This window comes from Salvelinus sp. IW2-2015, linkage group LG14 (assembly GCF_002910315.2).
Source record: "Salvelinus sp. IW2-2015 linkage group LG14, ASM291031v2, whole genome shotgun sequence".
Classification (NCBI taxonomy): domain Eukaryota; kingdom Metazoa; phylum Chordata; class Actinopteri; order Salmoniformes; family Salmonidae; genus Salvelinus; species Salvelinus sp. IW2-2015.
In genome coordinates this window covers 39,945,072-39,956,404 of record NC_036854.1, presented here as the reverse complement: position 1 = coordinate 39,956,404, position 11,333 = coordinate 39,945,072, and the positions used below count along the sequence as shown (strand labels likewise).

The 11,333-nt window shown below is 43.4% G+C and overlaps 1 protein-coding gene across 2 annotated transcripts in view; it reads left to right on the top strand.

Annotated features, from left to right (window-relative positions):
* The first annotated feature begins 1,206 nt into the window (after positions 1 to 1,206).
* Positions 1,207 to 11,333, top strand: part of LOC111973057 (NEDD4-like E3 ubiquitin-protein ligase WWP1) — a 60,587-nt gene continuing 50,460 nt past the window's right edge. The window contains exon 1 of one of the 2 annotated variants that reach the window (XM_070446702.1): positions 1,207 to 1,379. The gene's annotated coding sequence lies outside the window, so the exon portion shown is untranslated. Of the gene's footprint in view, positions 1,385 to 11,333 lie in introns of both variants that reach the window. The other variant, XM_024000217.2, reaches the window with a different exon arrangement.

The window sequence follows — 11,333 nt, the reverse complement described above, 5'->3', positions numbered from 1 at the left end:
TATGGTCACTGGTTGAAATGTACATTTATTTTCGTAGCCATCAAAGTATTCGGTCCAGGCCAGCTACGAGCCTGCGTTTCCACAGGAAGCCCAAATCTGATATTTTTTTCACGAATTGGTCTTTTGACCAATCAGATGAGATCTGAAAAAGATCAGAAGTGAAAAGACATGAAAAAAGACGTGATTGGTCAAAAGACCAATTAGTGGGAAAAATATATCAGAATTGGGCTGCTTGTGTAGACGCAAACGTAGTGACATAGTTGGGGTGGCGTCAGACGTCGCCGTCTGCGTCTGTTTTTGCTGCAGGGTGTCTTGCTACCAGAGAGGGAGAGGCAAAGCGAGAGGATTTACTCTGCCCAAAATCTGTTTACGTGATATAAGCCTCTTTTTGTATGGAGGTCTATCAGAAAGTGTCGAACTACTTGAGGCTTATTTGATTGGATATAAGTTTAGTCATGTATAAGCTGTTACAAATGTACTGTTATAAGTGGATTCACGCGGCATTCCGTCAACGTTGAGAAAAACAACGTATTGTGCCTGTTGTTTATGCGGGTATTGGCCCTCTCATTGGCTAGAACGGTCCCATCTGCTCTCTTCTGCCTTCAATCATCGAGGACATATATTTTCCATTGTTAGAGCGGTCACTCTGTTATCTTGTCAATATAATGCAGGACTCATAAACTAGATTCAGCCACTGCCCGATTTTCTTTTCATGAGCGGTGGTCAGGGTGCCGGAACCTAATTACTAATACTTTGTAGACTGGAAATTGACCACAAGAAGCACATAAATATATAATATTTGACTAAAGCATAATCACTTCAAACTTTGCTTACATTTGTATACGATCATATATATATATATATATATATATATAGTATTATGCGTGGGAATACTTAGGAAACAGATTTCTAAAATACATATATATTTTTTACAGTTTATGTCCAACAATAAACCATGTCCGGTGGAGTTGAGCGATGAATAGTGTGGACTGGAGCTCCGACATCACATAAAATGACGTTTTTATTCAAAACGACTGATTTCAGGACAAAACGAATTGCCCGAAATTATACATTACATTGTTATATGCGGGCTATTCGTTGGGTGCAGAAATCAGTCGTTATAGATAAAAACGTCCTTTTTATTAAAATAAAGTATGCGTATGTGACGTTGGAGCTTCAGTCCGCACACGCAAATTGTCGCACAACTCCTTCATAAATCGTGGAGTTGAGTTTAGTCGGCTACTACCGTTTATGCGAGAACCCGTTTGTGACGTGAGACGGCAATCGTAGCTGGACGCTCAGCCTGAGAGGTTAATGCCTGGCTGTTTATCGAGAGAACATAGCTACAGGGAGTTTATAACACCGGGTTGGAGCTACAGGCACGGTAAACCACCCACACTTAGAGACGTTGGATGTTTGTCCTCTACAATTCTACATTCCTGCTTCAAGCTGAGCCTGCTTGTATTTCAGCTATCTCACATTAGCTAGGCTAGCTACGTTCCTCCAACTCAATTGACTTGGGATCTTTGCTTGAGGTAGCATAGGATCTTGTTTAGCGAACTAGATAGTAGCTAGCTAATTAACTGAAATAACAGATTAAATAGCTTAACTAGATACCAAGTGATTGGCTACTACTAGCGAGCTGATACTAACGTTAGCTAGCTACAATATATTTGTTTGAAATGGCTAGCTAACTTTAGCTAACGTTAACTGGTAATGGACCGTGCTATCATCATCAGTAAGTAATGCCAGCAAAAGATGGCGGACACCTAACCAAGCTACTAGCTAGCTATCCGACTGCTGCTATGGCCTCGCTAAGTAGTTAGCTAGCTAACTTAGCTGTGTTTGACCACCCGATTGTTTGTTTTTGTCGGTTGTGATCAGTGTGCCCGGTCTAATACACTCCCAAATGATTGCGAGACATGTAATGTTAACGATCTGGCTAGCCATCTAGTTAACTAACTTAGCTAGCTGGTTAGCTAAAATACACGGAATCACCCAATATTTCTCATGGTGATTAATGCCAACGTCCTTGCAATTTTATTAAAGATTAGCTAACGTTAGCTAATTAGCACCTTTACCATTTCATAAAACTAGTTACACTTGACTTGTAGCTAATAATGTTGTCGGTATATTGTGTACTCTGGGTAACTTCATGGTTATTGCCCTAGAGAACTCCATCTAGGGTTAAAGAAATAAAGCTAGTTAACGCTAGTTCCACGGTTGTTTTGTTGCAACACGAGTTGAACTATTGATGTAATGTTATAGCTAGCTAACGTTACGTTTAACTCTGGCTAGTGTCCGTGATGTGGTTCTGGCAATGTGGCCTCGAAATTGCTATGGTACTTTACAGAAACTAACAACTAACCTGTTTGGACACTATTTTGAGAAAATAGGACGATTTTCTAATAGACACTTCCCTCAGATACGCCAACTTTTAGATCTTATAGATTTGACTGCCTTCATTATTCTCTCAAATTTGTGTGAGGATTTGATGACGAGCCTAGATCAAATTATTTGTCCTCTGTAGCCCTATTGAGGCCTAGGCTATTTGGAGACCAAGCCTGTGACTTGGGAGAGAATGAAACAAATAAGGCCTCCAGTTTTTTTCCTAAGTGCTCTTCCACACATGTTGGGCTTTTGTGATTGCAGGCCTGCGGGTAGCATCCTCCCATTGACAGTAGTATTGTATGCTTTGGCTGTCACAGTGTGAAGGCATTAGTTATATGATGCTGTCACTTGAGCAGCGCCTTTGGCAGGCTCTGTCCATAATGCTTATTTTGCCTGTTTCCCGCTCTGTTGACCTTTCACAAGAAAACAGCTATGTGTGGGAGTTCTTGAGTTGTCTCTTGCACCCAACTGTGTGAGGCTAGTGGCTCATGCCAAGGTAAATAAATGTTGCAAGTGTAAAAAGGCAATGCCCCTGTTTTTGGTAGATAAGTCTGGGTGGGTGTTGTAACATCAGTTTGTCAATCATTCCTGTGTTTCAAAATATATATATTTGCATAAGCTGAATGCAATCAGTGGACATCTTGGTAAAACGGTTCATTGGTTTAGAGTGAAGTCAGTGTTTTGTGCTGGTGTGGTTGCAGGCGTCTAGCTAGCCTAATCTGTCTATTTGAAATGAAGACGTCTCTAATGCATAAAGTCTGCCGCTCCTTGTAGGTCAATCACTTTAAATATGAATAAGATTTCAATGCCTTAGTGTTGGCTGAAGTTTAGGCCTGCATGGAGCGAGACTACTAGGCCTAGATCAGATATCTCTATTCAGCCGCGGGCCAATTATTATTATTTTTTCTTGAGTGGATGGTCGGGGGCCACTTAATTGAAATACTTGACCAGATTTCCAAAATTATATTAACTTGAATCTGATTTCCTGGTGTTTTTACAGCCTTGTGTCCAACAATGAAAATTCATCAACAGTTTTTTTTATTATTTACATTTACATTTAAGTCATTTAGCAGACGCTCTTATCCAGAGCGACTTACAAATTGGTGCATTCACCTTATGATATCCAGTGGAACAACCACTTTACAATAGTGCATCTTAAACTCTTTAAGGTGGGGGGGGGGTTAGAAGGATTACTTTTCCTATCCTAGGTATTCCTTAAAGAGGTGAGGTTTCAGGTGTCTCCGGAAGGTGGTGATTGACTCCGCTGACCTGGCGTCGTGAGGGAGTTTGTTCCACCATTGGGGTGCCAGAGCAGCGAACAGTTTTGACTGGGCTGAGCGGGAACTGTACTTCCTCAGAGGTAGGGAGGCGAGCTGGCCAGAGGTGGATGAACGCAGTGCCCTTGTTTGGGTGTAGGGCCTGATCAGAGCCTGAAGGTACGGAGGTGCCGTTCCCCTCACAGCTTCGTAGGCAAGCACCATGGTCTTGTAACAGATGCGAGCTTCAACTGGAAGCCAGTGGAGAGAGCGGAGGAGCGGGGTGACGTGAGAGAAACTTTGGAAAGTTGAACACCAGACGGGCTGCGGCGTTCTGGATGAGTGTAGGGTTTAATGGCACAGGCAGGGAGCCCAGCCAACAGCGAGTTGCAGTAATCCAGACGGGAGATGACAAGTGCCTGGATTAGGACCTGCGCCGCTTCCTGCGTGAGGCAGGGTCGTACTCTGCGAATGTTGTAGAGCATGAACCTACAGGAACGGGTCACCGCCTTGATGTTAGTTGAGAACGACAGGGTGTTGTCCAGGATCACGCCAAGGTTCTTAGCACTCTGGAGGAGGACACAATGGAGTTGTCAACCGTGATGGCGAGATCATGGAACGGGCAGTCCTTCCCCGGGAGGAAGAGCAGTTCCGTCTTGCCGAGGTTCAGCTTGAGGTGGTGATCCGTCATCCACACTGATATGTCTGCCAGACATGCAGAGATGCGATTCACCACCTGGTTATCAGAGGGGGGAAAGGAGAAGATTAATTGTGTGTCGTCTGCATAGCAATGAAGGAGAGACCATGTGAGGATATGACAGAGCCAAGTGACTTGGTTATAGCGAGAATAGGAGAGGCCTAGAACAGAGCCCTGGGGGACACCAGTGGTGAGAGCACGTGGTGCGGAGACAGATTCTCGCCACGCCACCTGGTAGGAGCGACCTGTCAGGTAGGACGCAATCCAAGCGTGGCCGCGCCGGAGATGCCCAGCTCGGAGAGGGTGGAGAGGAGGATCTGATGGTTCACAGTATCAAAGGCAGCCGATAGGTCTAGAAGGATGAGAGCAGAGGAGAGAGAGTTAGCTTTAGCAGTGCGGAGCGCCTCCGTGACACAGAGAGAGCAGTCTCAGTTGAATGACTAGTCTTGAAACCTGACTGATTTGGATCAAGAAGGTCATTCTGAGAGAGATAGCAGGAGAGCTGGCCAAGGACGGCACGTTCAAGAGTTTTGGAGAGAAAAGAAAGAAGGGATACTGGTCTGTAGTTGTTGACATCGGAGGGATCGAGTGTAGGTTTTTTTCAGAAGGGGTGCAACTCTCGCTCTCTTGAAGACGGAAGGACGTAGCCAGCGTTCAAGGATGAGTTGATGAGCGAGGTGAGGTAAGGGAGAAGGTCTCCGGAAATGGTCTGGAGAAGAGAGGAGGGGAAGGTCAAGCGGGCAGGTTGTTGGCGACCGGCCGTCACAAGACGCGAGATGTTCATCTGGAGAGAGAGGGGAGAAGAGGTCAAAGCACAGGGTAGGGCAGTGTGAGCAGAACCAGCGGTGTCGTTTGACTTAGCAAACGAGGATCGGATGTCGTCGACCTTCTTTCAAATGGTTGACGAAGTATCAGCAGAGAGGGGAGGGGGGAGTGGGAGAGGTCAGAGAGAGCATGCGTGAGCGATTGACTGTGCCAGTGTGACGGCTGGAGTAGGATGCGGAGGATTACTGCAAAAGGTGCGAGCGGTATAGCGACGATCGCTAGACATAAGTCAGAGAGTGCGAGGAGGGTGGAGAGGGTGGAGGAGGAGTATTAGAGGAGTTGTAGGAGGAGCGAGAAGGTGGCAAAGAGCTTCCTAGGGTTAGAGGCAGATGCTTGGAATTTAGAGTGGTAGAAATTGGCTTTAGCAGCAGAGACAGAAGAGGAGAATGTAGAGAGGAGGGAGTGAAAGGATGCCAGGTCCGCAGGGAGGCGAGTTTTCCCATTTCCGCTCGGCTGCCCGGAGCCCTGTTCTGTGAGCTCGCAATGAGTCGTCGAGCCACGGAGCAGGAGGGGAGGACCGAGCCGGCCTGGAGGATAGGGGACATAGAGAGTCAAAGGATGCAGAAAGGGAGGAGAGGAGGGTTGAGGAGGCAGAATCAGGAGATAGGTTGGAGAAGGTTTGAGCAGAGGAAGAGATGATAGGATGGAGAAGGAGAGAGTAGCGGAGAGGAGAGCGAAGGTTGGGACGGCGCAATACCATCCGATAGGGCAGTGTGGAAGTGTTGGATGAGAGCGAGAGGGAAAAGGATACAAGGTAGTGGTCAGAGACTTGGAGGGGATTGCAAGGATTAGTGGAAGAACAGCATCTAGTAAAGATGAGGTCAAGCGTATTGCCTGCCTTGTGAGTAGGGGGGAAGGTGAGAGGGTGAGGTAAGAAAGGAGTAGAGAGAGGTAAGGAGAAGAGAGGAGAGTAGAGTACAGAAGGGAGAGGAATGGTAGGGGATGAGTTAAAGTCACCCAGATCTGTGAGAGGTGAGCCATCCTCAGAAAGGAACTTATCAGGGCGTCAAGCTCATTGATGAACTCTCCAAGGGAACCTGGAGGGCGATAAATGATAAGGATGTTAAGCTTGAAAGGGCTGGTAACTGTGACAGCATGGAATTCAAAGAGGCGATAGACAGATGGGTCAGGGGAGAAAGAGAGAATGTCCACTTGGGAGAGATGAGGATCCCAGTGCCACCACCCCGCTGACCAGAAGCTCTCGGGGTGTGCGAGAAACACGTGGGCAGACGAGGAGAGAGCAGTAGGAGTAGCAGTGTTATCAGTGGTAATCCATGTGTTCCGTCAGTGCCAAGAAGTCGAGGGACTGGAGGGAAGCATAGGCTTGAGATGAACTCTGCCTTGTTGGCCGCAGATCGGCAGTTCCAGAGGCTGCCTGAGACCTGGAACTCCACGTGGGTCGTGCGCGCTGGGACCACCAGGTTAGAGTAGCAGCGGCCACGCGGTGTGAAGCGTTTGTATGGTCTGTGCAGAGAGGAGAGAACAGGGATAGACAGACACATAGTTGACAGGCTACAGAAGAGGCAACGCTAATGCAAAGAGATTGGAATGACAAGTGACTACACGTCTCGAATGTTCAGAAAGTTAAGCTTACGTTGCAAAAAATCTTATTGACTAAAATGATATAGTACTGCTGGCTGGTGAAATAGGCTAGCTAGCAGTGGCTGCGTTGTTGACTTTGTTTGAAAGTGTAGCTGGCTAGGTAACCTCTAACTGGCTAGGTAACCTCGACAATTACTCTAGACTACACAATTATCTTGGAAACAAAGACGGCTATGTAGCCAGCTAAGATCAAACAAATCAAACTGTTGTACTGTAATGAAATGAAATGTAATACTACCTGTAATACTACCTGTGGAGCAAAGCGGAATGCAACTACTCGCTCCAAACCAAACCGGGAGTGCGTATCGTAGAGGGAGAGGCAATAGAAGTGTTGTTTCTTGTATTATTGTCTTTTGTGTCTTTAGAGGACTGCTTCACCTTAATGTCCCCTTTCCCTTTTCTTCTGTCCTTATTTTGTCCCACTTTGTCCCTTCTTTGTCCCTTCTTCTCTTCTGCCAACTAGACACTCCTTGTTAGCTAGCTAGCTTCTTCCAGGAATGTCCCTAGCAACTGCCTAGCAACAGGTAAACAACTTAGCTAGCTAAGAAAACGGTATAATTTTATGAAAAATTGTTACTTTTTCAAAAGCCTTTCTTCTTTGTTTGCTGCTTGTTTGGTCTCCTATTCAGTTTGRAGTTTTCTTTTGATTTTTTTTCGATGTACTTTACTCTAAAAAAAACATTTAAATTTCAATATTTGTAGGAGCTCATCTTTTCAGCTGCTGCTGCTTAATTTGGAACTCCGGAACATATATATATATACAGTACCAGTCATTCCAAGGTTTTTATTTTTACAATTTTCTACCATAAGAGAATAATAGTGAAGACATCAACTTTTGAATAACAATCATGTAGAAACCCAAAAAAGTGTTAAACAAATCAAAACATATTTTATATTTGAGATTCTTCAAAGTAGCCACCCTTTGCCTTCATGACAGCTTTGCACACTCTTGGCATTCTCTCAACAAGCTTCATGAGGTAGTCACCTGGAATGCATTTCAATTAACAGGTATGCCTTGTTAATTTGTGGTATTTCTGTCCTTAATGTGTTTGAGCCAATCAGTTGTTGTGACAAGGTAGTGGTGGTATACAGAAGGTTGCCCTATTTGGTTAAAGACCAAGTCCATATTATGGCAAGAACAACTCAAATAAGCAAAGAAAAACAACAGTCCATTTAAGACATGAAGGTCAATCAATCCGGAACATTTCTTGAACTTTGTGCAGTCTCAAAAACCATCAAGCGCTTTGAAACTGGCTCTCTTGATGACCGCCACAGGAAAGGAAGAACCAGAGTTACCTCTGCTGCAGCTGATACGTTCATTAGAGTTATAAGCCTCAGAAATTGCATCCCAAATAAATGTCTCTTACTTGAACTCTGAAATGTCTCAACATCAACTGTTCAGAGGCTGTGTGATTCAGGCTTTCATGTTCAAATTGCTGCAAAGAATCCACTTCTAAAGGACACAAATAAGACGAAGAGATTTGCTTGGGCCAAGAAACATGAGCAATGGACTTTAGACCAGTGGAAATCTGTCCTTTGGTCTGATGAGTCCAAATTCCAACCACCTTGTCTTTGTGTGACGCAGAGTAGGTGAACGGATGATCTCCGCACGTGTGGTGCCCACCGTGAAGCATGGAGATGGTGTGAGGGTGTTTTGCTGGTGACACTGTTTGTGATTTATTTAGAATTCAAGGCACACTTAACCAGCATGGCTACCACAGCATTCTGTCATCCCATATGATTTGCGCTTGATGGAACTATCATTTGTTTTTCAACAAGACAATGACCCAACATACCTTCAGGCTGTGTACGGGCCATTTGACCAAGGAGAGTGATGGAGTGCTGCATCAGATGACCTGGCCTCCACAATCACTCGACCTCAACCCAATTGAGATGGTTTTGGATGAGTTGGACCGCACAGTGAAGGAAAAAGCAGCCAACAAGTGCTCAGCATATGTGGGAACTCCTTCAAGATTGTTGGAAAAGCATTCCAGGTGAAGCTGGTTGAGTGCCAATAGTGTTCAAAGCTGTCATCAAGGCTAAGAGTGGCTACTTTGAAGAATCCCAAAATATATTTTGATTTGGCTAACACTATGTTTACTACATGATTCCATATGTGTTATTTCATAGTTGTGATGTCTTCACTATTATTCTACAATGTAGAAAATAGTAAATAATAAAAACCCCTTGCATGAGTAGTTGTGTCCAAACTTTTGACTGTGTGTGTGTGTGTATAATATATCACACAGTACCAGTCAAAAAAATTATATATAATTTTTTTGCTTAGTTCTTGAGGGGCCAAATAAAACCATGGGCCAGTTGGAGAACCCTGGTCTAGATGCTAGGATTATGACGGCTTGTTTTTGCCTTTCAAAGTGTGGCAGGGGTGTGGGCTGGAAGATATTCTGACCATTCGGTAGACCTATGTCAGGAAACACCCCTCTCTTAATGGTCTCCCAGCCTGACTTGTGGTTACTGGTGTGTGTTTACTGGTGTGTGTATCAGCTGTTTGTCGTGGCCTGTTAGCGTGATGGAGGAAGTAGATGCCTTAGAACTATGTTCACAGCATCGCAAGCAAGTCCACTGTGTATGTAAACTGTCACACGTGTGAAGTAAAAGATACGTTCTGTGTTCATCCGAGTACAGACGATTGTGCTCTGAGGTTGTCAGATCCTGCTGGTAAAAGTTCAGAACACATTCTTCAAGACATACACACTACAGTCCGACCGATTTAATCGGCAGGGCCGTATTCATAAGAATCGGTAATCTGCATTTTTGGACGTAGATTACATTGCATTCCTCGAGGAAACTGCGTAGCCTGTTGCTAGCTAGCATTTAACTTATAAAAAAACAATCAATCGTCACAATCACTAGTTAACTACACATTGTTGATGATATTACTAGGTTAACTAGCTTGTCCATTTATTCCTAACAAAGACCGTAATTCATTTGCTAGAATTATACATAATTATGACATAACATTGACGGTTGTGCAATGTAAAAGCAAGATTTAGGGTTGCCACCCGTTCTATAAAATACGGAACAGTTCCTTATTCCACTGAAAGAATAAACGTTTATTTTTCGAAATTATAGTTTCTTGTTTTGACCACATTAATGACCAAAAGCTCGTATTTCTGTGTTTATTATAATTAAGTCTGACTGAGCGGTGGTAGGCAGCAGCATGCTCGTATGCATTCATTTAAACTTTACTGCGTTTGCCAGCAGCTCTTAGCAATGCTTGATTCGCGCAGTGCTGTTTGAGTTCAAGCCTATCAACTCCTTAGATTAGGCTGGCAATACTAAAGTGCCTATTAGAACAGTCAATAGTCAAAGGTATATGAAATACAAATGGTATAGTGAGAAATAGTCGCTGCGTCATAATTCCTATAACTTCTTAACTGGGAATATTGAACCACCAGCTTTCATATGTTCTGAGCAAGAAACATAAACGGTAGCTTTTTTTTTTTTACATGCACTTTTACTTCTCCAACACTGTTTTTGCATTTTTTAAACCAAAATGAGCATGTTTAATTATTTATTTGAGATTTAAATGGATTTTATTTATGTATCATATTAAGTTAAAATAAGAATATTGTTCATTCAGTATTGTTGTCATTAGTCTCTGTCTGCTTTTTTTTGGTCCTCCAATAATCGGTATCGGCGTTGAAAAATCATACTCGGTCAACCTCTAATACATACACATAAGGTCACACACACACTAACATGCATGGAGCTGGTAATGGAGAAGTACAAAATAGTTAACCTCTAACGAGCCTCTACCCCGGGTCCGGGATCACCCCCCACCCCCCCACACACTGATTAGCATAGCTAGCATAGCTTCACAAGTAGATAGTAGCATCTAAATATCATTAAATCACAAGTCCAAGACACCAGATTAAAGATACAGATCTTGTGAATAAAGCCACCATTTCAGATTTTTAAAATGTTTTTACAGGGAAGACAAAATATGTAATCTATTAGCTAAACACGTTAGCAAAATACACCACTTTTCTAACTCCATCAGTTTCTTTACTACTTCAGGTGCTATCACCAATTCGGCTAAACTAAGATATTGATAGCCACTAACCAAGAAAAAACCTCTTCAGATGACAGTCTGATAACATATTTATGGTATAGGATAGGTTTTGTTAGAAAAAAGTGCATATTTCAGGTAGAAATCACAGTTTACAATTGCACCGACCATCACAAGACGACTAGAATTACTATAGAGAGCAACGTGTATGACCAATTTACTCTTAATAAAACATTTCATAAGAATAGACAAAGCATAGCAATGGAAAGACCCAGATCTTGTGATTCCAGACAATATTTCAGATTTTCTAAGCGTTTTACAGCGAAAACACAATAAATCGATAAGTTAGCATACCACATGTGAAAACGTTACCAGAGCATCGATTCCAGCCAAAGAGCGCTAAACGTAATCACCGCCAAAATATATTATTTTTTCACTAACCTTCTCAGAATTCTTCCGATGACACTCCTGTAACATCATTTACACATACATATACAGTTTGTTCGAAAATGTGCATATTTAGCCATAC